The sequence below is a fragment of the Panthera onca genome, chromosome D1 (assembly GCF_046562875.1).
Source record: "Panthera onca isolate mPanOnc1 chromosome D1, mPanOnc1 haplotype 2, whole genome shotgun sequence".
NCBI lineage: Eukaryota > Metazoa > Chordata > Mammalia > Carnivora > Felidae > Panthera > Panthera onca.
In genome coordinates this window covers 58,446,238-58,473,329 of record NC_138348.1, presented here as the reverse complement: position 1 = coordinate 58,473,329, position 27,092 = coordinate 58,446,238, and the positions used below count along the sequence as shown (strand labels likewise).

The 27,092-nt window shown below is 48.3% G+C and overlaps 2 long non-coding RNA genes across 2 annotated transcripts; one reads left to right on the top strand and one right to left on the bottom strand.

The window, feature by feature from the left end:
- Window positions 1-893: 893 nt before the first annotated feature.
- LOC132661276 (uncharacterized) lies at window positions 894-25,510 on the top strand. The gene is made up of 5 exons (XR_009602169.3): window positions 894-1,887; window positions 3,474-3,529; window positions 3,740-3,822; window positions 5,688-5,766; window positions 24,389-25,510. It is a non-coding gene; the product is annotated as an uncharacterized LOC132661276 (long non-coding RNA).
- Window positions 15,716-24,395, bottom strand: LOC132661277 (uncharacterized). Its single transcript, XR_009602170.3, has 2 exons — window positions 19,781-24,395; window positions 15,716-19,231 (listed from the first exon to the last, which is right to left on the bottom strand). It is a non-coding gene; the product is annotated as an uncharacterized LOC132661277 (long non-coding RNA).
- Window positions 25,511-27,092: the final 1,582 nt, after the last annotated feature.

The window sequence follows — 27,092 nt, the reverse complement described above, 5'->3', positions numbered from 1 at the left end:
TAACAGATTGGCCAACAGATCAATACCACTTAAGGAGAAGAGGCAGACCCTGCGGTGGCCGGGTCCCAGGCAAAGACCAACAACATCAAGGACCAGGTCTGTTGATGCTGGCGTGGGGGGTGGGAGCTCCCCTCCGCCTTCCATCTCTCTCCCCATTCCCATAATCACTCCCAGCTTTTAGCAGATGAGAACAAGAAGTTGCATGTGCAGGATTGGACATGTCTATAAGATGTACACGCATGTGTACTTGTACATGTAGAAGCAAGTTTGACACATGAACAGCCCAAGGTACAGCCACATGTGAGGAAATACAGACTCATGCTTACTTGAGTGTGCATACACATGTATAGGAAGGTGTGCACAAGCTTGCACATGGTTGCAGGCAGGCTCAGATAAAACTCATGCAAGTACATGCAAGCTCATTCATACATGTAACATACATACATGTTAACATAGATTTGAGTACATCCTGGTATGTGTCCATACATTCATAAGCACATACACACTTGAATATTCATTTTTCTGTTATGTAGGTTCCTGGGTACGTTCTCTGAGGGGCAAGCTTACAGACCCATGCATGCAAGCACATGCATCCAGAGATTGGACAACACACCCTGAGCCCATTCCTGCCCTCCACCATGCCCTTGGTCTGTATAAGTAACAGGGTGAGATGTCTTTTCTTATATGGGCACAGGTGCTCAAACAGCCATTGGGCCTGTGCCCTCAGCTACTGCACTCCCACCACTCCTGGCCCATATCAACGCTAAGCCCTAGCTCTGACATCTCCCTAGTGAGAGGCACTGGCTCTTCTTCCTATTGTGTTTCCAGTACAGGAACTAGCACCAGTGAGTGTGCAGTAAATGTAGGTGGGTGGATGGATGGATGGATGGATGGATGGATGGATGGATGGAAAGGTCTCTGCTTCCCTGTCCCACTGCATAGAACCCTTTCTGCCTCCAGCCTCTGAGGAATTACAACCCAACTGCCAAGGCCAGAGCCCCCTCTCTAGGACCCCATGGTGGCTGGTTCCTGGTGTGCTGATGGACTCCTTGAGAAAGGGCTGTAGGACAGCAGGCAGCCTTAGGGGGGAAAGGGGGAGCTAGACATCTCAATTGAAGATGGAGGCCCAGAGAGAACCTAGAAACATCAGGTACCAGAGAATAAAGCAATGACCATGTTTTATAAGTGGGGAGTCTGAGGCCAGAGGGCCAGGGACTTGCCTCAAAGCCAGTGGCTGTCTGGGCTTAGCCTAGGACCTGGCCCTAGGCTCCTTGCCCAGGCCTTTGTCCAAGGTATTGGCCACATCTTAGCGGGGCCAGTGCAACAGGGAATCTCATCCTGCCCCCAGGAAACTGAAGCCGGCTACAGACACCAGGATGGGTATGGTGTGACCTTGGACCTCTCTCTGCCTCTGTCAACTTCTGGAAAGTAGATGGGCTTCTGAATTCCTATCCTTCTTAGTCTTCTCAGAGCTATTGTGACAATGTGAATGGAAAGTGATTTGCAACAAGAAAAGCCTTATCAACCAGAGCCCGGGGGGGGGGGGGGGGGGGGGGGCTTGTCCCCTCTGTGACAGGACATGGCATTGTCCTTTTCTGGGACTAATTAGCTCCCATGTCATTTTGCCCTGTTTAGTCTTCCTTCTGCCCCCAGCATAGCAAATTCATGATAGGTGGTAAAAGGAATGAATCTCTACTTGCGGTCTCTGTGAATGTCCCTACCCAACCTCCTCCTCTCCTCCCCTCTCCTCTTTATGCAGGTGTTCCCCTTTTCTGTTCAAGTTCCCCTGGAACCAAGTCTGTGAGCTATTTTGGGGTCTCTCTTCTCTGGAGGAACTTCTCTCTCCATGTTGTCATGCATTCAGCACGCAGTAGGTGTTCAATAAATGTAAGTCCAATTGTGTCTGGGGCTGTATTCATTCCCTGATGCATCCGGTGGAATTATCTTAGCTCACATTTTTCCCCACTTGGGGTGCTCTCTCCCCTTGACTCTGTTCCTTCAGCACAGCCCAGTCAGAGCTCACCTTGGGTTCTGTCCCCTCCAGGAAGCCTTCATGGCTTCCTTTTCTCTCCTTTGAATTTCACTTAGCAGTCAGAGGGCTGATGCTCCTCTGAGCCCCCTAACTGTCAGCAAATGAGCTCAGGACTGGTCTGGTCTCCTGTGGTGTCATCTCAGAGCTCAGCATGGAGAAGGGACCAATGGGTGAAATAATGATTTAAAAATCTCTTGCTGATCCTGAGACAGGCAAGATGAGGAGCCCCCATCTACACTTCACACAGCCTCCCAGAAAGGTGAAGTGCTTTCCCCAAGGTTGCACAGCTGACCCAAGCCTGACAGTAGCTCGGGTTTCCTGCTCATCTTCTATGCTGCAGCCCTCCCAATCCTAGGCTCTCTCTCTGTAGAGTGTGACTAGGTTAGGTCCCAGGGGACCCTGTGGGCAAATAGTTCAAGCGTTCAGGGTTTCCTTAGGACTCAGCAAATGAGTCATCCCAGCCCCACCCAAGCAGAGTGACTGCCCTTTGCAGGTTGAGAATCCCCCCATGTCAGCTTCACTGGACCTAGTTCTTGAATTTATTACCACACTAGGCTCCAGAGCCCCTCTCTGAGCCTTCCAAGGCACTCTCCTCTCTAAAGGCCTTGCCCTCTGTAAGGTCCACTGAGCCTTGGCAGGGAGCCTGCAGAGGTTTGGCAATTTCCCTGAGGTCACCCACCAGGTAGTCCCTTCCCCACCTGCCTCCAGCTCCATTTGTCCATCAGAGGTGTCTCAGTGTTCCAGAAGTCTTTAGGCAAGTCTGCCTTCCCAGATCTCAGTTTCCCTGTCTGCAAAAAATGTGTGTGTGTAGACAGGATGATCTTGGAGGGCTTTCAGTGCTGTGCCCCTTGACCTTTTAAGGATGCGGGTCATGGAAGGGAAGGTAATACTGTGATTTGCCCAAGTTGGTGAGCCCACCTTGATGTGTGACCTTGAACTTGGCCCCATCCCAACTATATAGTGCTGGTGTGTGACCTTGAACTTGGCTCCATCCCAACTATATAGTGCTGTAGCATAGTCTGGTGGGGGAGGACGGTCTTCCTAAGTCTGTAGCAGCCTGTGATATCTAGGGCCCCTTTATCTTGGCAGACTCCCTTTTCGTCTGTTCCCCCCTTCCTCTGAGGCAAGTGGAGGAGCAGCTGGGCAGGGCTGACATGACGAAGCTCAGTCATTAGGTAGTGGGGGAGGCCCCAGGTTCTCTCCTCTACTGTAGCTTCTGCACTGGCAGGGAGGGGAAAACTCCACTTCAGGCTTTGCTGTTCCCATTTTTCACTCCCCTCCCCCCCCACCCCCCACTGACTATGAGACACAGGAAAATCCATAGGCCCAAGATTCATTTTCTCCATTGAGTCAGCAGAGGCCACGCTCTGCTTTTGAGGGGCCAGCAACTGGCTTTTAAATAACTCTCTGATATTTAATACCCTCCTCCTCCACTCTGCAGCCTGGGCCTCTGGGGAAAGGCTAGAATAAATGAGCTGGATGAGTCCTCTCAAAGTCGTAAGTGTTCCTGCCTCCACCTCAACCCACCCTCCCCCACCCAGACTCCCAGGCCATTGGGGAAAACCTGATTCTTTATTAGCCTTGCACTGTGCTTTACAGTTTTTAAGTGGTGTCCCAGCCTGGGTTTGTTACCCCCAGGTTAGAATTGAAACCTGAAGTTTAGAGAAGGAAAGTGACCCCATTTTGCTTTTGGTCTTGGTCTACTAGTGGCTGGCTGTGTGACTGTGAGCAGGTTCATGTCCCTCTCTGGGCTTCTCATCCCTTCACTGTGCTACAAGGTGGTTCAGCCGGTGAGTTGCTGCTGGTCCCTCTAGCTGTAAAGTTTTCATGAGTTACTGCCCTGATCTAGGTCTCCTCTCACGGAACTACTTTTTGCCTCCACACTCTTCTTCCTGGGGAAGCTGAAAGGCAGAGCAGACTTAGGCTCAAGGCCAGCCAGGGTTCCAGTATACACACTCAGTTGAGTCAGGGACAGGAGTTGGTAGGGGGAAGGGGAAGGAGCAGGGTTGGGGGTTTTCTTCTCCTCTCCTCCCCTCCCTTCCCATTTCCTTTCCTCCCCTTTTCTTCCTATGTTTTGCAGGTAGAGGTTGGGACAGGTCAAGGGCAGTAGCCTATTTAAATCTTGATTTCCTTAAAGCTCAAGGTCTCTTCAGCTATAGATGCGCTTTGAGGAGGTGAGAGCTAAACTCTCTAAGCTGCACCAGGTTCAGCCTCCTGATAATGGAAGTTAGTGAGGCCAGTTCTCCTGGCTTCACCACTGTTCTGTGTCATTCAAAAAATAGGAATTGATACCTCTGTTGGTTGTAAGAGTGATGCTTGGGGGCCACCCCAAATTAATAATGCAACAAGCCTATTTTATAGGTTTTCTGATTCCCAGTTTGGTGATCATGCCACTGCCTTGCCATATGCAGGAAGTTGGGGGCTGAGGAATGGGAATGGGAGAGGCAAATGGGTTCTTGCTTAGATCTAGGAGTGACCTTAGTTTGTTTGGCTTCCTTGTTAACTCGGGTCCTCATGATCCTCCTCAGCTACTCTAAGCCTTCTACTTCTAGAATTATAGGATCTTGGAATCAAAGCACTGAATTATAAGAACCACAGAGTTTGAGGCCATAGAACCATGGTCTGTTTGAATCAGAATGTAAGACTCTTATGGTGGTAAATGAAACACTTAGAACTTGTGGAAGGTTGTTATATTAATGTTCCCCTGCAATGAATCCTGCCTATTTCTATCTATACTTTTGTGATGTCCCTTCCCACACTGACTAGTTTGGCCAGTTGAACTCCTTTGGCTATTGAGACATCAGCAAATGTGATGCAAGCAGAGGATTTAAAAGTGCTTGTGCATTGGGGCTTTCCTTCTCCTGGTCCCCTGAGATCTCCATGTATAGATACCCGGGCAAGCTTCTTAGGGGAAGAAACCAGAAATGAGCCACCCCAGCTGAAGCCCTCTAGACCAACTGGCTCCCAAGTGATCTTCCAGCCAGCTGCCTGAGTGACCCTAGAGAAGACCAGGAGAACTATCCAGCTGACCCAAGCCCAAAATTGCTGACTCACAGAATTGTGAACAAATAAAGTCGATGCTGTTTTAAGTCATTATGTTTTGGAGGGGGGTGATTTGTTACGCAGCAGTAAATAACTGATTCAGAGGCTTAGAATTAGAATTGTAGAGTCTTAGTCACAGATTCCATATACCCCTACAAGCATGTATCTTGGTTCCTGGCAGCAGAGACTGGAATCTTTGATGTAGCAACTGAGGACTAGAAGGGTCCTGGCACCTCTAACCAGTGAGACCCACTCCTTTTCTTTATCGACCGACGGGGAGACCAGTTGACTCACTCACCCTCTTACAACCTGGAGCCTTCCCTCCACCCACAAGGTCTTTTATTCTTTGGCATTTTGTTCATTCTGTCACAAGGTCTTCTTGTCCTACCCCTGGGCTGGCTTCTCAATCCCTTCCCTCTGCTTTAGGAAGCTGTCTCATGCTGATCTGCTTGTTTTGGTCTTGGGGGCTAAATGTGTATGTGGTGGAAACTCATCTTGGTATTTATCCCAGTGCCTGGTACAGTGTGAGTTAATGAACATGTATGTCCTGAAGAAAACTACCACCACTACCACCAACCTTCTCGCCTTTCCCTGCTGTGTCCCCTTACTACAGTGTTCCTGGATCTGTCCACGGTGCTGAATGTCTTTATCCTTCTTGCCACTGCCTGCCTCAGAATGGCTACTTCTAGAAGGTAAGAATCATTTCTGTGTCCTAGAATTAAATCTCTCAATCAATGCCCACCTCTGTCTCCTTCCCTCCCTCTCCCTCCTTCCCTGTCTTCCTCTCCTTACCTCTGTCCCTCCTCTCTCCATCTCCTCCTCCCTGCCCTCCTCCATCACTCATACAGATCATTAGGCTGCAGTATTTAATGAAAACTAATATGTGGTGATGTATACTAATTAGGATTAGGTTAAGTGGTACACATCAGAATGCCCAAAAACAAGGGTCTCTTAAAGGATAAAAAAATAAAAGTAAAAAAAAAAAAGTCCAGATGTAGACAGTCCAGAGTCTGAATGGTTTCTCCACATTCATGAGAACCAACACTCCTTCTAGCCCCCCACTCTGCCTTCCCTAGGGTATAGTCCTCATTCTTTGGTACAAAATGGCTGCTAGAGCACCAGCCATCACATCAGATAGCAAGTGGAGACAGAAGATAAATAAGGGGGCCACTTCCCTTACTTTTATCCAGCACTTTCACTTACATGGCCACATGTAACTAGCTTCAAAGAGCATGGTCAATAAGTCTTTTAACTTGGAGGCAATGTGCCCAGCAAAAGGTTATAGTCATTACTATTGAAAACGAAGGAAAAATAGCTATTAAAAAGTAACTGGATATCTCTGACAGTGGTATTGATGGCGACAGTGACTGTGGCATCCTAGTTGTGGTGCTGACGGTGGTAATGCAACGGTAATGGTGGTGGTAATGGTAGTAGAAGGGGTGATGATGGTGATGGCGGTCATGATAATAGTGATGGTGATGAACAAAGAGATAATGGCGAGGATGGTGATAATAAAGCTGGTGGCCAATATAAGCTTTGGTCCAGGAACACAGACTCACTCAAGCATCAGCCTGGCCCAGGAGAATACCAGAAGATGGACCCAACAGACTGCAAGGTATCTGGAGCTTGGAGTCTGCTCCAAGCCACAGGGGCACTGCTACTTTTCAGCGCATCAGCCATGAGCCTCTTGCCTTCTTAAGGCCAAGTCACCCCCGAGCAAAGCATGAATCAGATTCCTCCCATTTAGGCTGGAAATAACTCTGGAATGAAAACTTAAGGCCTCAGGGAAGTGAAGCAGCAAGAGTGATACTGGACTTCCATTTATTAGACAATAAACACTGATGGAATTTGTTGTTGCAGTCAGAGTTGGCTTTGCTGTGAAGTACACAGGGAAACACGTGGATATGTAGTCTCAAAAACAGGAATAAACGGTTCCAAGGACAGACATACAGAAAGAGTTACAGATTTGCAGAAAGAAACAGCCCATAGTCCTGGAGACGCACAGACACATTTAGTATCCTAAGGAGGCACGAGGCCGACCCCTCTCCCCAGAGACACAGGCCATCCAGCCATCTTATTCCATGGAACAACTTTCATTTTACCCCTGGGTCCCTTGCACTGAAGGTACCAGGGACCAGAAGTGACCTTGATGAGGGGGCTCAGAGCTCAGCAGCCAATCAGAGAAGGAAACAGTGTGACCTTTGATACCCATCCCACCTGCAGTGAGGTTGCGCCGGTGTTCCACGGCCTGCCCCAGGCCGGCCCAGGTTCTGTGGCTGAAGGTGACCAGAACAGTGGGACTTGGGATGGAGGGGGTGTGTCCTCCAGGATGTCTCCCCCAGGGGCCCAAGGACACACCTGGAAGCCATTAGCAGAGGAGCCATCAGGCAGCAGGCTCTGGCTCCAGGTGAGAAGGCGTGATGAAAACATGTGGCAGCCTCCTGCCCGCTGGAGATGGAGGGCGGAGGACACCTTGGCCTGAGTAATTCCAGCATCACTCCCCTGGCACCCACCTAGAACGTAAAGGTCACCACAGGCTTTGGTTCTCAAGACGGTTGGTGAGCCCACCTCCTGAACCTTTGACACCATATTTCTTGACCATTCACGGTGACACTTCTCTTCTAGGAAGCCTTCCTAATGACTCCTCTGCCCTCTGCCTCCTTTGTCTCTTTCTCTGCTTCTGCTCAGGGCTCCTCCATGACATCCCCCTGACCTGCCTACCCTTTCCACTGATGTGTGATTCCTTATAAGTGGCACCCCTGCCTGGCTCTAGCTACTGTGGCCCTTCTCCTCTCCGTCCACTGGGAGCAGCTTTATTTCACCGTGGTTTCCGTTGTTTCTTAGTGATTGAAGATGTTCAGGTCCCACCTTGGGTCTCGGCCCCATTTGCTGCTAATCCCTGGCCCTGGGACGCCTGACTCACTCATTTCCCATCTCTGGTGTGCTGGAGCTCCCAGCTCATGAAGGAGCCTGCAGTTAGACCATCTATTACCACGAGACTAGGCCCTCAAAACTGGAGGTTCTTGCCACCCCAGAGCTGCTTCTGCCTTTCTAGCCTTACGTTGGTCTTTTATCAGGATGGTCTAGTGCTGGTTTCCCCCAGCAGGTAAGGTTCTAAGTCCCTAGATTTCCCTAGCTGTGTCCCAAAATGATAGAGAAAGCGTTCAGCTTCAGGTGCACTGGGTAGCTTCCCCCAGCTGTATAAGGGCACAATATCCCTGGGGATCATTAGGAGCTTGTCACTCTCTGGAAGTCTGTGGGTGGGCAGGAAGACCTTGAAAGCTGGCCAGAACACTGATTGCTGGACGCCCCACATATTCCTGGACTTAAGACAGGAACCTCAGGACAGATGGGTGGACAGCAGCCTACACAGTTCCCTGTTGGGCCAACCCCAAAGTCTGTGCCTCAGCAGCTCCCATGGCATACCCAGGATAAACAGCTCTCACCCCTCCTTAGTGCATTGCCTGCCTATGGTGGGGGCTTCAGCTTGGCTCTGCCAGTATGTCCCCAGCACTGCCCTGGGAAAGGAAAAAAGAAGCCAGTTGGAAGTTCAGAAAAGGAAAGGCTAAAAAGGAGCCCACAATCGGCCCTAATTAGCCACTGGGAGAGAGAAAAGGAGGTCAGAGGCCTGAGTCTACTTCTGAAAGAAAGCACCTGGCAGGCAGAGGCATGGCTGGTCTGTACCCCCACACTACACAGCACGGGGCTTGGCCCCACGCAAGCCCATCCGACCCTGGCTCTTAGGACCCCCAGCTGGGGAAGGTCTCGACATCTACACACCTACCCGTAGAACTGTCATGGCCCACTCCTCTGAAAGAGGCAGCTGGCTATGGGGAAAGAGGGAGGAAGACAGGAGGGAGGGAAGGCAGTCAGACGTGAGTGAGCATCCACTGTATGCAGTGTGCTGAGTTGAGAGGTTTACATACATGATTGTATTTAATTTTCACAGTGGTCCTGAAATGGAGGTACTTTGGCCTCAAATTTTAAATAAAGAAGTGGACCCTCAGGTTAAGTAGTTGACCCAAGATCACACAGCTTAAAAGGGGCCGAGTGGAGAGTCCAGCTTAGGCTTGTGCTCGGCAGCCTGTGCTCTTGGTGCTATAAAATGAGTGCTTGGAGGGCAGAGCCCTCGCCTGCATCATCTCCTGTGCCCCAGTGCTCGGCCCAGGGAGGGGCAGGCACGTGGCAAGTGCAGAGAAGAGCTGTTGTACTCAACAGGCAGGACAGGCTGAACCAGGGAAGGACATAAAAAGGGGGGGAGGGAGGGATGTTGGAGGCAGTACAGAGACAGATCACTTCCATCCCCTGGGACATCATGCAGGGGACCCCTGGGGCAGCTTTCCTGGGGCTGAGGACAGTGCCGGACTGAACACAGCTTGTGCCTGGCCGTGGGGGAGGCAGGGGAGGAAGAAGTGAGGGAACAGTGCATTTCTCTTTCCCTCTTTGCCACTCCTCCTACCCTCCCGCCCACCCCAGATGGTTAAGCTGAAGCAGAAAACAAAATGAAGAACCTTTAGCCCCTGCTGGAGCCAAGCCACCTCTGCTTAGCTCGGGCAGATCACCAGCAGACCAGCTGGGCCAGGGCCAGGCTGTGGTCCAGAGCGGGCTGGGGGGCATTGAGGAGAGGATACACTAGGCCTCAGGGCAGGGCCACTGTGGGCACAGCACCTTTCCATGCAGGCTGAATCTTCTGGCAGCGGCTGAATGTTCCTAATAGAGGAGAGCGGCAGCAGGATGGGGAGAGGGAAGAGGACCCTCCTTTGGCCCCGCCTATGAGCACCCCAGCAGTAACTGGGGAGTAGGAGAGAACACATTTTGGGTGAGGCAGACTTTACATAGCTGCTGTCTTTACAGCTTTACATCCTCAAAGGTAGTGACTCTCAGTCCTGATTTTAAAGATGAGGAAACTGAGGCCCAGAGAGGGTAAGTAACTTGTCCAAGGCCACAGCGTGAGTAGGAGGAGGGCTGAGATTCCACCCCCAGCCGTTTGGCTCCAGGCCTGCTTTTAATCATCATCATCTCCTGAGAGGAACAGCAGAAGCTTGCCTGTCTGCACCCACCAGCAATTAGGGGCCCCTCGGTATTGTGAAAAATGTCAGTGGAGTGTGTCTGATTAGGCTCATCAGTGCCCAGCATGGGACACATGTGTTTTTAAGATGGATCACCATTATCCTTGGCTGAAGAATTGCGTGGGGTTTTCTAATTACAAATTATTCCTGCTGGATTTCATTATGCTCCCTCTTGTCTGGCTTTTTATGTTCTCCATCTTACAAAACTTTGAAAATCATAGTTGGCTAAGCTTATTTTCTTGGTCTTAAAATATACAGCTAAGCTTTTATTAAGGCACAATGTTGTTATATTTTTAACAAGTGAATGTTTGACTCAATATTACAAGAAGGCAGCGATTATTTGAAATTCACCATTCTACATTTATAACAAGTCGAAAGAGCAGGATGGAAATTTACCTTCCTGTAGAAAACCTTCATTCATTTGGAAGGCAGATTTCCACCTCCCTGTGGTAGAGGGAGGTTCTCATTTAAGTGTTTTGCACTGCTTTCAGCCAACGGCCAACTGTTGTAGGCAAGTGGCCTGTGTTAGATCATTTCTAAGTGAGACTTCACTGAAGACTAAAAATTCTTCAGACTTAACAGCATTAACAAAGACAGAAAAAGAATGGCTTGTATCATTGAAAAAAAGAAGACGAAAATGCAGTGCTCACCAGGACCCAGCAGAAGTTTACTTAAAGGAAGTCAGGCTAATCTCCCCTCTCTCCTCCTTTGGGAGACCCTGAGTGATAAATCAGGGGTCTGTCAGAGTCCTAAGAATCTTGATTTCAAAAAGGCATTTGGAACATCTCCCAAGGTGTTTTTATGGCAAGACAAGGGGCGGGATCAAATAGTGATACTCTAGGGGAATCCCTAGCTGCCTGGACAGTTGGTGGAGGAAAATTGATTAGTGGATCAATGGCAGTCTGGAGGGCAGACTGTAGCCCTGCCCATGGCTTAGTCTTCCGTGCTGACATGCTTGGTCTGATGTATTTTTGAAGGACTTAGATGAAACCAAATAAAACGTGTATCAGATCTGCAGGCAGAAGGGTGACGATGTCAGGTGGCAGGACTGGGTTTCAAAATGATTTGGATTGACTTGATATGTAGGTGACAGCCATAGGTTCAAGTTCATGGAAGTAAATGCTAGGTTCCTATTAGGGCTCAAAGGTTGGGGTGGGGAGAGGGAAAGGAATTATTGAGCACATACTGTGCTCACATACTGTGCCATAACTTTTGCATAAGGTAGCTCACTTAGTTATGAAAACTCTCGGAGGAGGACATTGCTCTCATTTTTTTTAAACATTTCTTAAATTTATTTATTTTGAGAGCGAGAGAGTGTGAGAGTGCCACCAGGGGAGGGACAGAAAGAGAGAGAATCCCAAGCAGGCTCCATGCTGTCAGCGCAGAGCCTGATGTGGGCCTTGAACTCAGGAACTGGGAGATCATGGCCTGAGCTGAAGTTAAGAATCCGATGCTTAACCGACTGAGCCACCCAGGCGCCCCTGTTCTCGTTTTATGGGGGAAGAAACTGAGGCCCCGAGAGGCTGAGCGTTTGCTTGAGGTCACAGCTAATAAGCAGAGGAGCTGAGGCTGGTCAGACTCATAGGCCCACCTTCTCACAAAATGTCGAAGACAAAGGAGACGGAGCTTAACGGCAATTATGTGCAAAGAAAAGAAAAACACACGTTTCTGTGTTGTTAGTCCCATGTTGTAATGCTGAGCCTTTTCTGAGCCTCTCTTTTGGGGCCACCCTGGACCCGGGCTTGGGGCGCAGAGGGAAAAACATGTCCCTCCTAAGCAAGTAGAGCTGTTAGGGGAGGAGAACCCAACACAACAACAGGCAAATTGGTAGCGCCGGGTGTCCTCCATGCCACGGGAGCCCTGGGAAAACGGGACTCCTGCTTCAGGGAGTCCTGGCACACTGCACAGAGGAGGCAGTACCTGGCCTGAGGCCTGAGGATGACTGGCTTGTCTGGGAGCCCAGGGAGCACATGGCTTGCGGGTCCAGATGGAGTGTACCAGTCTGGGCACTTCATTTCTTTCATCCTTCAGCTCTGAGCCCCACTGTAAGGCCCAGGAAGAATCTGGGCTGAGGAGATGGGGAGGTTTGCCCATTCTCCACCCCCAGCTCCCAGACCAGGAATGGAAGAAGAGAGCAGGAGGGGAGCGGGAGATCTGGAAGGCATCTGGGAGCCAGAGTCAGGGCTTTTCCTCTGGGAACACTGGGAGGTTCTGGGACCTTGGGCTCCAAACCTGCCGGTTACTTTGTAACCATAGGCTGTGTCCACAGCTGTTCCTTCAAGGGCCAGAGATTGGTGCTCAGGGCCAGGGAACATGCAAAGAACAGATGTCCTGGGTGTCATTTGGAAGAGAAAAGGAGGGCAACCCAAGTCTTTGAACCCATGGGGCATCCATGTGAATAGCACGTGCAGAGGCCTGAGGTCAGGTGACAAGGCACGATGGGCCAGAGATGGGAGGGCAGGAGATGGAGGAGGGGGGTTGCTGAGATACAGTTGGCGAGGTCTGCAAAGGCCAGGCCTTGCAGATCTTGTCAAGATTTTAACCTTTATCCCAAAGGCAAGGAGAAGCCACTGAAGGCTTTTAAGCAGAGAGGTGATCTTTCAGGATCTTTCAGGATCTTTCCTTTCAGGAAAGATCACTGTCACTTTGTGATTGGAGGGGGCTGACTGCGAGAAGACAAATGAGGTGCCTGGGGTACAGGTGGGTGACAACAGCACTGGAGCTGGGTGGTAGTGTGGAGGCGGGAGGGGTGGTAGGCTTGCCACTCGGGGCCTGGTGACCAGATAGTGAGGCAGAGGAGGGATGGCTCCAGGATGTCTGGCCTGTGGATGATGGGACCATCCATCGTGAGCAGAAAGACCAGGAAAGGGGTGGGCAGAGAGTGTGAATTCGGCCTTGGTGCTGATGAATTAGAGATACTGAGGCATCCAAGTGGAGATGTTGAATGGACAGTGGGATATTTGTCTGGAGTTCAGGAGCTGTGTCAGGGCTGGAAATGTGAAGCTGGCATTGTCAGTATTTAGGTGGAATTGAAGCTGCCTGCTTACTGAGAGCCCCCATGGGTCCGTTGTCTGCTCTGAGAGGCAGACCCCCCCACCCAACCCTGCCCCAAAGCTAGCTCAGGACTGCCTCTGGGCTTCCACCGCTTTTCCCTGCAGCGTTTGGTCGTGTCTGTCTCCCCACTTCAATGGCAACCTCCATGAGGGCAGGAACCAGATGTATCTCTGCATCCCCATCAGCACAGATCCTGGCACAGAGGAGGCATCAGTGGCAATTTGATAGTTGATGCATGAAGCAGCTCTCAGAGGAATGGGCTGCCATAGAAGGGAATGAGCTTTCTGCCCCAGAAGGCACATGAGCAGGGGTTCTATGGGACTGTGGGGAGTAAGGGAGATTCCTATACCCAGCAGGTGTCCTCTGGGGACCCTCTCTGCCCTGGATTCTAGCTTCCCAGGACCTGAGTCATTTCCCCTAGGGAGTAAGGAGTGTCATTTCCTCTTATCCCTGAGTCCAGAGTTTGGGCTGGGACTCTCTGTGGTTTCCTCCTCCTCTGGAGAGGTTTCTGGAGGCTGTGCTGACCTCAGCAGGTGCTCCCCTCCCCCACGAGCCTCTCAACTCTGGAGCTCCACCCAAGCGTAGATGCCTTGCTGGGGTTTGCAGAAGCTGCTGAGGTAGCTTTGGCCCCGGCTGCTAGGACTGGCCGCCTGCCCTGCCCAGGCTCCTCGACCTCAGCCTTGGCCTGAGCCCTCCTCCCTCCCTAGCCACCTCTGCTCTACCCCACTGCATTCTTTACTGCAGCAGCTTGGTCACTGCAAGAGCCAGAGTGGGTCTTAGCCTGGAGATTCTGGGAGCTTTATAGGAAGGAGGCATACCTGGAACCTGGAGGAAAGGGAACAGATTAGTTGAGAAGCTGGGAAGGGAGTGGGAAGGGGAGGGGTCTGGAAAGGGGCTAAGGAGACACAGAATGTCTCCATTGCTTTGGAGCACCTTCAAGAGTATCTGGCTCCCTCATTTGGCTCCCTCATTTCTCAGAGAGAAACTGAGGTGCAGGAGGGCAGGTGGAAAGACTCCTCGTGGGGGAGATTGGAGTGGAGGATGCATCGGGCATAAGGAAGCTCCATATGATTGGGGAGGTGGAGAAGGGGAGGGAGCAGAGGGCCCTGGAGGCCAGGGAAGGCCATGGTAGTTGACTGTTCCACCTGGAGTAGGTGTTGGAAAGGTATGGGAGTCCTGGGACAGAACTTTCTGGAGTCAAAGCTGGCTGAGACTGATTTCCTCCTGTATGAGAATCAGCCCCGCTCTCCTGTCTTTTCTTCCCATCTCACTGGGAACTTCTGTAAAATAAGGACCCCCTCTTCCATCTGATTGAGACATTCCTAAGGTAGGGAATAGTCTGGAGGCTCCCTGAGATTGGAGGACTGCCTCCCTCACCAGACTGGGGCCAGGACAGGACTGAACATCCATCCTCCGTCCATCCACAGCACTGGGAGCTGGAGCAGTGCAGGGAAGAGAGGGGACTGGGGGCTTGCCCCTCAGATACGGAGACGCAGAAGGCACCTCAGAGGGGCTTAAATTTGACACAACTGACCAGCACTGCCCCATTCAGAGAGGAGAAGGCAAACCTTAAAGCCTGTGAGATGAGAGATAAAACCAACAGAGAGAATTTCAGCTCCGGGGGCTCAGTCCTTACCTTACAGCGTAGCAGGGCCTGATAAGGTACACGTTGTTAGAAGAGGTGGGAATGTTGAGTTATTCCCACCCTGGCTCGGAGCGCTCAGCCTGAGATAACTGTGGTGACCGTGGTCCATGCCAGCTGGGCTAGCTCTGGCAGCAGACACTGCAGGGGACTGCCAGGCTGCCCCAGAAAACCCAGAACTACGTTGACTTCCAAACCACTACAGGACAGGACTACAGGAACTTAAAGAACCAAAGCACGGCCTTGCCATCTCTTTGTTAATATAATTTTATGCCTGGTTTTTTTTAGAGTTATTTTGATTTTTTTTTCCAGAGTGTGCTCACTATAGAAAATTTGAAAAATGGAAGGTAAAAATAAACACACCTATGATCCCACTATCCAGAGACATTTTTGACAAATTTCCTTCCCGTCTTTTTTCTAAGCGTATGTCCTCCATAATTGTGTTAACACTGCTCTAATCTTTAAAACTTTTACTTTTATTTTTTTCTTATGATTATTAAGGGAAAGCATGCTGTTAGTTAAATCTTTTTTTAATGTTTATTTGCTCTTGAAAGAGAGAGAGAAACAGAGCATGAGCGGGGGAGGGGCAGAGAGCGAGGGAGACAGAATCCAAAGCAGGCTCCAGGCTCTGAGCTGTCAGCACAGAGCCCGATGTGGGGTGAGATCATGACCTGAGTCCAAGTTGGACCCTTAACCTACTGAGCCACCCAGGCGCCCCTAGCATGCTCTTAGTTTAAAAAAAAAAAAAAAAAAAGTATAGGAAAACATGAAAAAGCAGGAAAAAAAAAAAAACTACTCAATAATCCCATTATCCCATCAATCATTTTGTGAAGACATTGGAATATTTACTTCTTGACATTTTTCTGTGCCCCCACATGTTTTTGTTTTTGTTTTTGTTTTACATGTTAGGAACCGTAAGTACAGTGATTGGCTTACAGTTTGGGAGACAGCATGATGTCTTTATAACAACAACAAAAACCCACCTGTATTCAAATCCTGGCTCTATCACTCATTAGCTGAGTGGCTTTGGAAGTTACTTTCACCTCTAAAACCTTAGTTTCCTCAGCTATCAAATGAGATCAACCATTATCCAGTTAGAGAATTGCCTTGCAGATCTGTGTATATAAAACATCTGGCAATGCATCCCATACTTAGTGAGTCCTCAATAAAAATGTAGTGGACACTTGTCACATTTTTTGCTGCCTAAAACGAATCCATTTTTATATTTTGAATGAATCCCCCAGGAGGTGAAGCCTTTGGGAGCTAGGACCCCACCTTCCATTTCAAAGCTGAAGGGGGCCAGATAACTCTCCCACTGTCACCCCCTGGCAGTTTGGCCAGCCATTCCTGGCTCAGGACTTCGATGTGACAGTTAGTGAGGCTGGGAGGAAGATTCATTAGAATATATCTGTGCTCATGCCATGCAGCAGTGCAACATCTGGAGGTGTAGTGCTGTGGAGATGTTCAAAGGCCATGCCAGTAGAGGCGTTGGGACCAGCTCTTCCTATTGTATGACCTTGGCTGTGAATTCAGGTGCCCACTCTTTTGATTCTCCAGCTTTCTCATCCACTCTGAGATGCCCAGTGGAACTGCTAATAATTTTTTTCTGTTTTGCTTCGTCTGAGTCCATTGCTGTTGCTTGCAACCACAAAGGTTAGTTCCTAGATCTTTCAACAGTGAAATAAATTTCAGGCACTGGCTTTAACCACCAGCCAAAGTTTTAACGCAGACAGTTCCTGGATGTGCTGGAAGTGTTGGGCTTACTGCTGGCCCTTTGGACGATGAACAGGGTGATCCTAGATCTGTGCCTCACTGCTCAGCCCAGAGCCTGCCTGGAGAGAGGAGTTACTCAGAGCTGCTGAAGGCAAGAATGAAGGAAAGGAGGGATTTCTACATGCCCGCTTCCTACAGGCAGCTTGTGTGTGGTTCACTTGAATTCCTAAGGCTCCTTGGACCTCCACCTGCTTTATCCTGTGACTTAAACAGCCTGAAACCTTTGCAGCTCATTTTCTTCCCCTCCAGACCTGGGTTTCCCGTAGGATGGCATGCTGGAGGTAAAAACCCTGGCTGTGTCCTTCCAGTCCAACTTCCTAAACATTTCTTATTCCATACCTTACCTCCGTCTCCAGGATATCATCTCAGCCCACCCTTATGGGGCCCTTACTCACCATTGGACTGGTCTTCAGGAGGCCAGTTAGGTATCAGGAGCAGGCCCCCAGGGGCCAGCTCAAATTTAACCAGTAAGACTGCTTGCCTGGGTATCTTAGGCAAGGGGCTGCAGGCAGGCGCAGCCCACAAGTAGAACTCCAGAGATATCAGCCAGGCCTGAATCCCACCTGGAGCCTGGCATACTGTCAGTGTTCAGGAAGCATGGATTGATCAGAGACTCTGGGATTATTGCTTCTGTCCTTTCTTGGCATGCCATCGGCAGTGAGACCTGGACCTGGCTATCTCTCCTGCCTCATCTCCCCCATTCCTGCCTTATGCTGTAGGCTCCATCCACATCAACTAGTTCCCTGAGTGTATGCCAAGCTGTCTCACTGCCGTGCCTTTGTACATGCTGTTCCCTCTACCCAAGGCCCTCCCTTAACCAGGTCAGCCTGAAGAACTCCCACTAATCCATCCTTCTTATCAGGCACACTGAATGCAAGTGTTGCCTCCTCTAGGGAGCCTTCTGGAACTGGCCCTGGGAGGCCTCCCTCACTGTGCCCCCTCTGGACCCTGCCCCTGCAGTCCTCTGTTATACTGCTTGGCACAGAGTGTTGCAGGTATATGTCTTCCTCAGAAGGCAACACTTATGAGGGAACTGGACTTGTTTCTCTCTGTACCTTCAGTGCCTAGCCAGGATCTGGCACAGAGGGAAATCCAGGACATGTTTGTTTCCTTTCTACACACCCCCACTGCCCTGGAGGTAGGAGATGCGGTGGGAGAGGCTGCAGGACCTTAAATGCCAGCTAAGGAGAGAGGCGTGGTCAGATTTTCACTGTTGAATGATTCTAGTGGCTGGGACCCCTCTCATTTGGGGTAAGAAGAGTATTTTTCAATTTGGCTCTCTCTCAGCCCAGAAAACAGGGGGTTAGTTCTCAGCAGGAACACGAAAGATGGGCCTTTACCTGGGGTCATCACTCCTTCTTTCCCTGGACCCCCTTGCCCTTTCTGCATTCACTTTTAACTCTTGAAGTCTCTCCCCAAAGGCCTGGGGTCTAGGACCCACACCCACTACTCAAGGGCCAAGTGCAAACCCCAATCCCCTGTTATGTAAGTGAATTATCCTCTGTTCCCAACCAGCGCCAGCCAGATCTCCTCCTCCTAATTGATTTAATCTTCTCATACCAGAGAGTTGGGCGGGGCTGGGGAGACAGCACTGATCAGAAGCCAACACGTCAGCGACGTAGGCTCATTAATTACAGGGAATCTAGGTCATGGATTGGCTCTGCGTGGCTCTGATCCTCCCCCTCCCCAGTCATTTGGGTCTCTGAAAGGACATTTTCACCTCCTCCTCATTTGTCAAACCCAGTCCTACAGGGACAGAAAGTTGAGGGTCCCATAAGCACTACCTTTCTCTCAAATCTCCCCAAACTCTCAGCTCTGGCCAGCATTCCAATGTGAGCACAGGGCACAGCCTAACATAATTTATTGAGAAATGAAGAGATGAACAGATGATATAATTTGGGGGTGGGAAGAGACCTTGGTGTTGCCTTTTTAAAAACTTTTTTTAATGTTTATTCATTTTTTGAGAGACAAAAGAAAGAGTGTGAGTGGGGGAGGGGCAGAGAAAGAGGGAGACACAGAATGGGAAGCAGGCTCCAGGCTCTGAGCTGTCAGCATAGAGCCCAACATGAAGCCTGAACTCACAGACCATGAGATGATGACCTGAGTCAAAGTCAGATGCTTAACCGACTGAGCCACCCAGGTGTCCCGGTGTTATCTTTATTTACTTTCTACACCAAGCAAATCTTCACTTTGCAGCTTCTCTGATAGCGGATGTCCAGATCTTACTTGTGTACCCCCAGAGATGGGGGGCTCACTCCCCTGAGATAACCCTTCCCTTGTATGATGGCCTTTCTCAAATGGGGCTGAGACACCAGCCTTGTGACTTCTGAGACCCAGCTTTGCCTCTGGGGCCACAGGGCCTGCCCCAGAACAGGCAGCCAGATCCTGAGACATGGTGATTGCTCTTCTTCAGGCTGAACACTCCTGGCTCTTTCACTAGTTCTTTATTTGGTAGACTTTACATATTACTCCCCACTGTATCTCTTCTGTGGACAAGGCATGGAGATCATCATCTCCCCAGATGCACAGAGCAGAACAAAGACTTCAGGACAGTGTGAACAGGTCAGGGCAGGACTGTCACCTTTTCTGATGTTGATATTAGATTTCCATTGATAGAGCCTGAAATTGATGGAGATCTTTTGAGGCTGGATAGCACACTTTTGACTTAGCTTACACACAGAGTCAGCAAATCCCCATCATCATTTTTTTTTCTGACATTAGCAATGGAAAGTCTCCATGAAAATGATCTTTGTGATAATTAGGAACATCTCCATGTTTCTTCCCCATAATTCTTAACATCTACCCTGACATTTCTCATACAATCATGCAATTATCCATCTACCCATTCACCCACACTACTATCTATATATTCATCCATCCATTCACCAACCTCACTCTCTGCCTACATACTGTTCTACTCAGCTGCCCATAGATTCATTCATGCACTCATTCACCCGTCCATCCACCTACCTACGAACCAGCTCATTTACCCATTTATACATTTCTGTCCACCTGTCTGATCATCTACTTAACTGTTCATCCATCCATTCACCATCTACCAATATAAACCTCCTATCCATCCACACATCCATCTCTTCATCTACTCCCTGTCCCAGTCACTCATACATCTATATTCATCATCCATCTGTCCATCCATCCAGTACTTACTGGGGTTCTATTATATTTTAAATCTGTGTTGAGCATTCTGAGTGATTCAAAACTGAGTAAAATACAGGTGCTCATTCTTTGGGAGCAGTTAAAGCAGATGATGATGAGTACTGTAAAACAGGAACAATGAAAATGCTTTGGGGATTCAGAGGAGGGAGAAGTGGTATCTGGATAAGGCTATGGATATCTTCTTGCCAGGGTAAACTTTCGGGTTGGGCCTTAGTAGAACAACAGTATGTGGACATACATAAATGCATTGGAAGTAATTCCAAGTAAAAGAAGCAGCATACATATCAAAGATACAGAGAACAGAATTCATGTCTTACTCCTTATGCCCCCACTAAAGTACGAAATACAGAGCTGGGCACACTTTAGTAACCTGATACATATGCAGTGATTCATATTGTTCCTTCTCTGACAGGGATACCCCCAGTAGTTAATCAAGAGTTTAGTCTTTCTCTTTAAGAGGATTCTACAGTTGCCTTGCTGGATGGCCTTGGAGAAGTAACAAAGCCTCTATGGGATTCTCTGAGTTTGGAGTTGAATTTCTGTCTCTATCAGGTGGTCCTTTCCCCCTAATTTTAATTATTTCTACTATGTTCTCTGCTCTCTTCAGAGACATCAGCATTTCCACATATCTTAAATTTTATTTTCTTTTGTTGGCACCAATAATCTCAATCCCACCCCTCTTCAGCTGCCTCAGCCACATCCCCAGGCAAGAAATTCTGTAATATGGAGGAAGGGAGAAGTTCTGTGTAAAGGAAATAGCACTGAAGTAGAAGCCAGGAGTCATGAATTCAAAACCAGCTTTGCCACGAGCTTGCTTTGTGACCTTAGGCAAGCCTCTTTCCCTCTGTTTTAATCCTCCCCATAGAATCTAAGCACTGAACATAGCATTTGAGATCCTCTCATCCAATATCCTCATCTTATAAATGGAAAAAACAGGCTCATAAAGAGCATGTGACTTGTTCTAGATCCTATCTGGATTAGTGGCAAAGCCAGAACAAACTTAAGATTTCCTGACTTTTGGCTCAAGGTTTTCTTTACCCAACCACAATTTTTCAGTCTCCAGTCACAGCCCCTGTATATCTCAGGAAGAGCTTCCTCTCCCACTTCCATTCCCCAGGAAAGAACGTGTATCTTCCAAATGTTTTGACTGCGTATTATTGACGCATGCCTGGGTGGGGGCTGGAAAGGCACTATTTAAGAGCAAGTATTCCCAGCCTGACGGAGTTAATTATGTTCATCAGGAAGAGAGAAGAGAAAGGAACAATGCGCTCTGCTTATCTACTGGGCTTTAATCAAATTGAGAAACGAGGAAATCCATCACCCAGAGGCTAAGGGAGTTGGAGAGCTTGGCTTCCGCTGGCTCTGAGAACTGTAATGGGTTGGGCGCTGTCCAAGGTGCTGACATCTTCACTTACTGCTCTGAGTTGCTAGGAGAGGCAGAGGGACAGCAGCTTTTAGAAGATGGACCAGGATAGAGTAAGAAAAGGTCTGGACCTGCTGGGGACAGGCTTGAGTTCCTATTCTGTCTTCTGAATCTTCCCTTTTCCATTTATTTGTTTATCATCTTTAGGAAAAATATCTCTTATGGCTAGAGTCCTCGGCTGGGATTGAAGAAATAGGAAGAGAGGGAAGAGCCCTAGACCCTTTGCTGTCAGGGAGATGGACCCCAGTATGAGGGTGGAAGCCCTTTCTTGGCCTTGAGGACTTTCCCATATTAAAGGGAGATGTGAGTTATGCTTTTATAAAATCCTCAGTCCAATGATAGTTATGAACTACCTTTGAGAATTTGTTAAAGTGGTGGAGAAACATCACTGTGTCTTTAACTCTAACTCAAGTATGATATAAGGGAGGCATGGACCATGTCTACATGGAGCCTCCAGTCTTATGAGGAAGACCTGGTCTTCCTCTGGAAAATCAAAGTTCAGCTGAGGAGACATGTTCTTGATTTAGAGGGAAACCTCAGTTATAATCAGGGAGACAGGATGGACAGAGACATTAAAATGTGCACAATAACCTACCAAAGAACTCAGATCTTCATGCTTCTGATTGAGGTTTTTGGTGCTAGACATTTTGTGTTAATAAAGGAAAATTTGCTGGTAGAGGTGAGCTTGAGCTGAACTTAAAGGAAAGCAAGAGACTTGGGTCTCTAAATCTTAGGCCTCCTGAGAGTCATGACCATGCCTTCTCCTTCCCTTATATCCCCTTTAGAGTAAGCACAAGTCTTGGCACAGAGCAGATCCTTGTTCAATGTATAATTGCCAGCAGATAGAGAGTGAATGTACTTCCTCAGTGTTTGGGGAGATAGCAGAGTGAGGATGGTATAGAGATCAAAGAGGAGGGTTGGTTGGAATGAAGAGCCCGAGGCTAGGGTGGGGGGATAGTGGTGGAGTGATAAGATGGACACAGGGAGTAGCCCAATGTATGTCCAGGTCACTGAAGTACAGCATTTGGAACAACTCCTTCATATTTCTGGAGCTTCTGAGAGACACTTTATTGAATCTTGGACTGTTAAAACTAGAGACTATTAAGGTACAAAATCATAGACTGCTCAGCTTCTAGAGCCACATGACCATGGATAGTTGGAATATTAAAACCGTACCAACTTAGCAGGGCAGAACACAGTGTGTTGAAGTTATAGAAATACTATAGAATACTAGAGCCAAAGAACCAAAAGTCCATATTAGGGAATATTAAAATCCAAGAATCTCAGTGTCAAAAGGGAAAAGAAACCCCAGTTTATCGACTCCCACTATTTGTATCAGTTATGGTGCTGAGAGTATTCTAGTATATTTTCCCATTTAATTTCTACTATAAGGTTTAAGCCATTTATTCCTGTACCTACACAATGGAGTACTTCTGTCAAAAGTTTATCAAACATATACTTGCATAAGTTTCATGACAGGGGAGTCATTATCTGTGTGCATACCTCTACTCCCTGCTGAATGGCAGATAGAAAGTTCTCTCTTATGTAAGCTGCACTCTCTTCCTGTAGTGTCCCCACATTGGTTCAGTTCACGTCCTCTGAGCTACACTGAGAAAGTCTAATCTCCCACTCACATGACAGCTTTTCATATGGCTAAAGACAGTCTTTATTTCTTTCTTCTCTAGGATAAGCTGGTTTGTTCATCATGTAGCTAGAAATGGGACAGCAAATCAAAGAATATCTGAGCTGGAAAGGCCCTTAGAGGTCATTTTGTCCAGAGACTTCCTTTTACCGCTAGGTGGTACAGCATCATGGTCAGGAGCCTGGGTTTTAGAGAGAGATGAGCCTGAATTCAGAATCCAGAGATCCAGCACTAATTTTGTGTGTAACCTTGGGTAAATTACATAATATGTCTGGATCTCAGTCTCCTTATCCATAAAATAGAGAGAATAATAATATTGACACACTATAGTTGATGCGAGCATTGAATGAGATAATGCAAGGGAAGCTCTTAGTGGAGTGCTTGGCACAGAGTAAGCAGTCAATAAATATTAGCTATAATTATTGGAGGTCCAGAGGGGCAGGGACTTGCTCAAGATCACGGGGCAACTTAGAGGCAGAGCTAGGGTTAGACCAAGGCCGCCTGCCTCCAAGGCCAAGTCACTTTCCCATTTACATTTCCACTCTATCTGCCTTGGGAAAAGGAAATAACTCCAGAGGGAATTGGAATACTTTGCTCACTAAATCAGTTAGAATGCAAGTAAGAGAATACCTGATTTAGAGGCTTAAACCTTTTGTTTCCTTAACAAGGAGAGGGGAGGAAGGTAGGTCCAGGTTTGTCTGGTGACTCAACCATGTTTAATGATCAAGGCTTTTCCAATTCTAAGCTCTGAGTGGGACTCCTCTGTGATCACAAAATGGCTGATATGGCACCAAGCACCATGTCTTCCCAAGCAGGAAGAAAGGGAATGGGAGCATAAAAGGTCTTCTTCTCTCATGCCTGTGTCATCCAGGAGGAGATTTTTCCAAGCAGACCATCCCCTTATATCTTATTGACCAAAATGAAGTCACATGTCTACTCTTAGACTACTCACTGGTGAAGAGGAAGGCATTTCCATGAATGGTTTGGATTATCCCTGTGGCTAAGTACTTTGCTACTAAAACAAGGAAAGGGAATTGGCTATAGGAAGTCAACCAGTAGTGCTTGCCATATTTAACTCTGTCTCCTCTCTGGATTGGCCTCTCCTGTCCTTTTCACCTCTGCTAGGGATCCTGCCCTGGTTTCCACCCTTGTCCAGCACACTCTCTTCTACCACATAATTGAGCATCACCCAATTCAAGTCTACTTTGCCAAGCTCTTTCATCTGTTCATGTTCAAGTCTTGTTGTCCCACGCAGTCTGTGAGCATTGGGAAACTAATAGCAGCTACTAATGAATAATTGTGTGCCAGACACTCCTCTGGCCACTTGTAACCAGCTTCCAATGGCTGGTTCCAATGCTCCATATCTCCTGGTGTTTACCACTTTTGTGTTCCCCTCCCACATTGTACCAGGGTTAGTCTGTGTGACCAACAGAATATGAAAAAGTTATGGCATATCACTTCTAAGATTGTATTAGAAAAGACACCTATGGCTTCCATCTTGGTAGCACACATTCTCTTGGATCATTCATTCCAGGGGAAGTTAGCCATCACGGCAAGAGTACCCTTATGGAGAGGCTTGTGTAAAAACTTTGACCAACTGCCAGCAAAAAATGGTTGCCTGACAACGACCACAGAGTGAGCCTGGAAGTGGATCCCCGTTAAGGCTTCTGATGACTGCAGCCCTGGCTGACACTTGACTGCAACCTCATGAGAGATCCTGAGCCACAATCTCACAGTCCACTTCTGGGTTCTCAATCCTCAGAAATTGTGTGAGATAATAAACATGTGTTATTTTAAGCTGCTTCTGGGTTCTCAATCCTTAGAAATTGTGTGAGATAATAAATATGTGTTATTTTAAGCTGCTAAGTTTTGGGGTAGTTTCTTACTCAGCAGTAGTTAACTGCTGTAGTGCTATATTGTCACATTACACCCTCACAACAACCCTGAAAGGTGGAGTTTGTGTCTTCCATTGTGTGTGTGTGTGTGTGTGTGAGAGAGAGAGAGAGAGAGAGAGAGACAGACAGAAAGAGAGAGAGAGAGACAGCAAGCATATGCATACACAGAGGGAGAGGGAGAGAGAACTTTAAGCAGGCTCCATGCCCAGCACAGAGCCCAATGCGGGATTCCATCCTACAACTGCAAGATCATGACCTGAGCCCAAATCAAGAATTGGATACTTAACTGACTGAGTCACCCAGGCGCCCCATTCCTTCCATTTTTAAGATGAGAAACCAATGCTGAGTGCAGTGACCTCTCACACCTGGCAAGTGGCACAGCTGGGATTTGCCCTCATGTTTATTGGATTCCAGAGCAGAGGGAGAACCTGGTTCTGTTTTCTCAGATGGAATGTCTGCAGGGTGAAGTTTGAGGAACAGAACAGGAGGAGGAGGTCTCTTTCTCTGATGTGTCTCCTCTCATTTTTTTTTTATTCCATCACATTAGTTAGCAGCCACTACATCATCAAGTGTGTATATGTGATTCTGTGGCAAGAAGTTTTATTAGAAAAAACAGTGGAATTTTGAGAGGCTCTTGAGTAACCTTGGACAAATGTTTGTGCTTTTCTAGGCCTTAGTTTATTTGTCCACTATATGGGAAATATAACCCTTGTCCCACATGCCTCACCAGGAAACCGTGAAGATCAAGTGTGAAGGGATTGTGTAAATGTGTAAAATGTGTAAATGTGTAAAATGTGTAAAATGTGAAGTGTTGTTGAGTATGGAAAGGTCTGCTTTGAGTACAAAGCACCCCTGACCCAGGGCCCTCCCAGTCCCACACAGCTACCTCTGCACAGGTGGCCAGCGCTCCCCCTCTTCTCTCCCACCTGAGTTTTGCTTCCAGAGACAGAATATTGAGAGAAGTTTAAGGCCCCGACTCACTTCTTTAGCCTCATCCCTCACCATGACCCCTCTCTTAGGCCACACTGCAGCCATGCTGAACTAGTGGAAATTCCCCAAGCCTGCCAGGAGCTTTCTGTATGCTGAGACTTTATCTGTGCCCTTTCTTTTCCCTGGACACCGTTCCCAGCTTCTCCACCTGGTGTGTTCCTACTCATCTTTCAAGACTCAGCTTAGATGTCCCCACTTCTAGGATGCCTCTCTTGACCCGGTTCAGGACCTCCTAATTCTCCCCTTGATTAGCGCACCAGCCTCCTGCCTGAGCTCTTGGCCTCCAGCTTCCCTTTACCACTCAAATCCCCCATGGTGCAGCCAGCAGCCTTTCTAAAACACAAATCTTGTCATGTCACTCCACTTAAAATAACCAGTCAATGGAATTATCCATCAATCAATGCTTCAAGGGCTTCTCCTTGCCCTCAGGAAGATATCCAAAGCCTTCTGCTGGAACTCAAGGCTTAGTCCCCAGTGGTGTCTCCAGCCTCAGCTCTCCTGTCTCTCCTGATTGCCCCACCCAGCACAGTACACCCCTGCCACATTGCTCTTGTGTCATATCTCAGACACACCTTGCTCTCTCATGTCTTCCTATCTTTGTGCATCCCAGTGTTTCTCATGCCCAATCCCTTCATCTTACCTGGGGACTTCCTGCCTAATCTCCTAAGCCAGCTCTGATCTAACCTGTTCTGGAAGACTTTCCTGATGGCCCCAGGAAGAGTTTGTGGCTTCCTCTTCTTTATTCCCTATATGACTACTCATGTTTTTGTCACTGTGTGTCAGCTTGTCTGCTTACACTAGGAGTTTACTGTATCTGACACGTGACTGTGTCCCCAGCAGTGCCAGCACAGGTGCATAGAGCAGCCATGTAGGATTTGTTGGTTGGGTGGGTGGTTGAACAAACAAACGAATGAATGAATGGTGAATGAATCCATCCTTGAACCATCACTTCTTGGTCAGCTCCAGAACTACTGTTTCCCAGGGTAAGCCCATTTTATAGCAAAAGGGGCAGCAGGGGAAGGGACTGCTCTAGAAGGGAGAAAGAAAATCAATAAAAATGTAAATCTAGTTGAGAAAAGCTGTCCCAGGCTGGCTGTGGGGAGAGATAAGGCTGGGCAGGCTGAGCCCTGGCTGACAGTGGAAGAGAGATTAGGGGACAAACAGAGCTGCAGCCAGGGCAGTGTGTCTCCCTCCTTGGTGGCTCCTCCCTCTGTCTTCACCCCGATCCTGCCCCCATGTTCTATGTGTGCCTTAAATTCTTTCAGGGACAGGGGAAGGAAACGTACAAATATTGGTCATCAGGTGCACTGCCTGTATGTTATTATTTGGTCTTCACAACTTTTGGGAGACAGG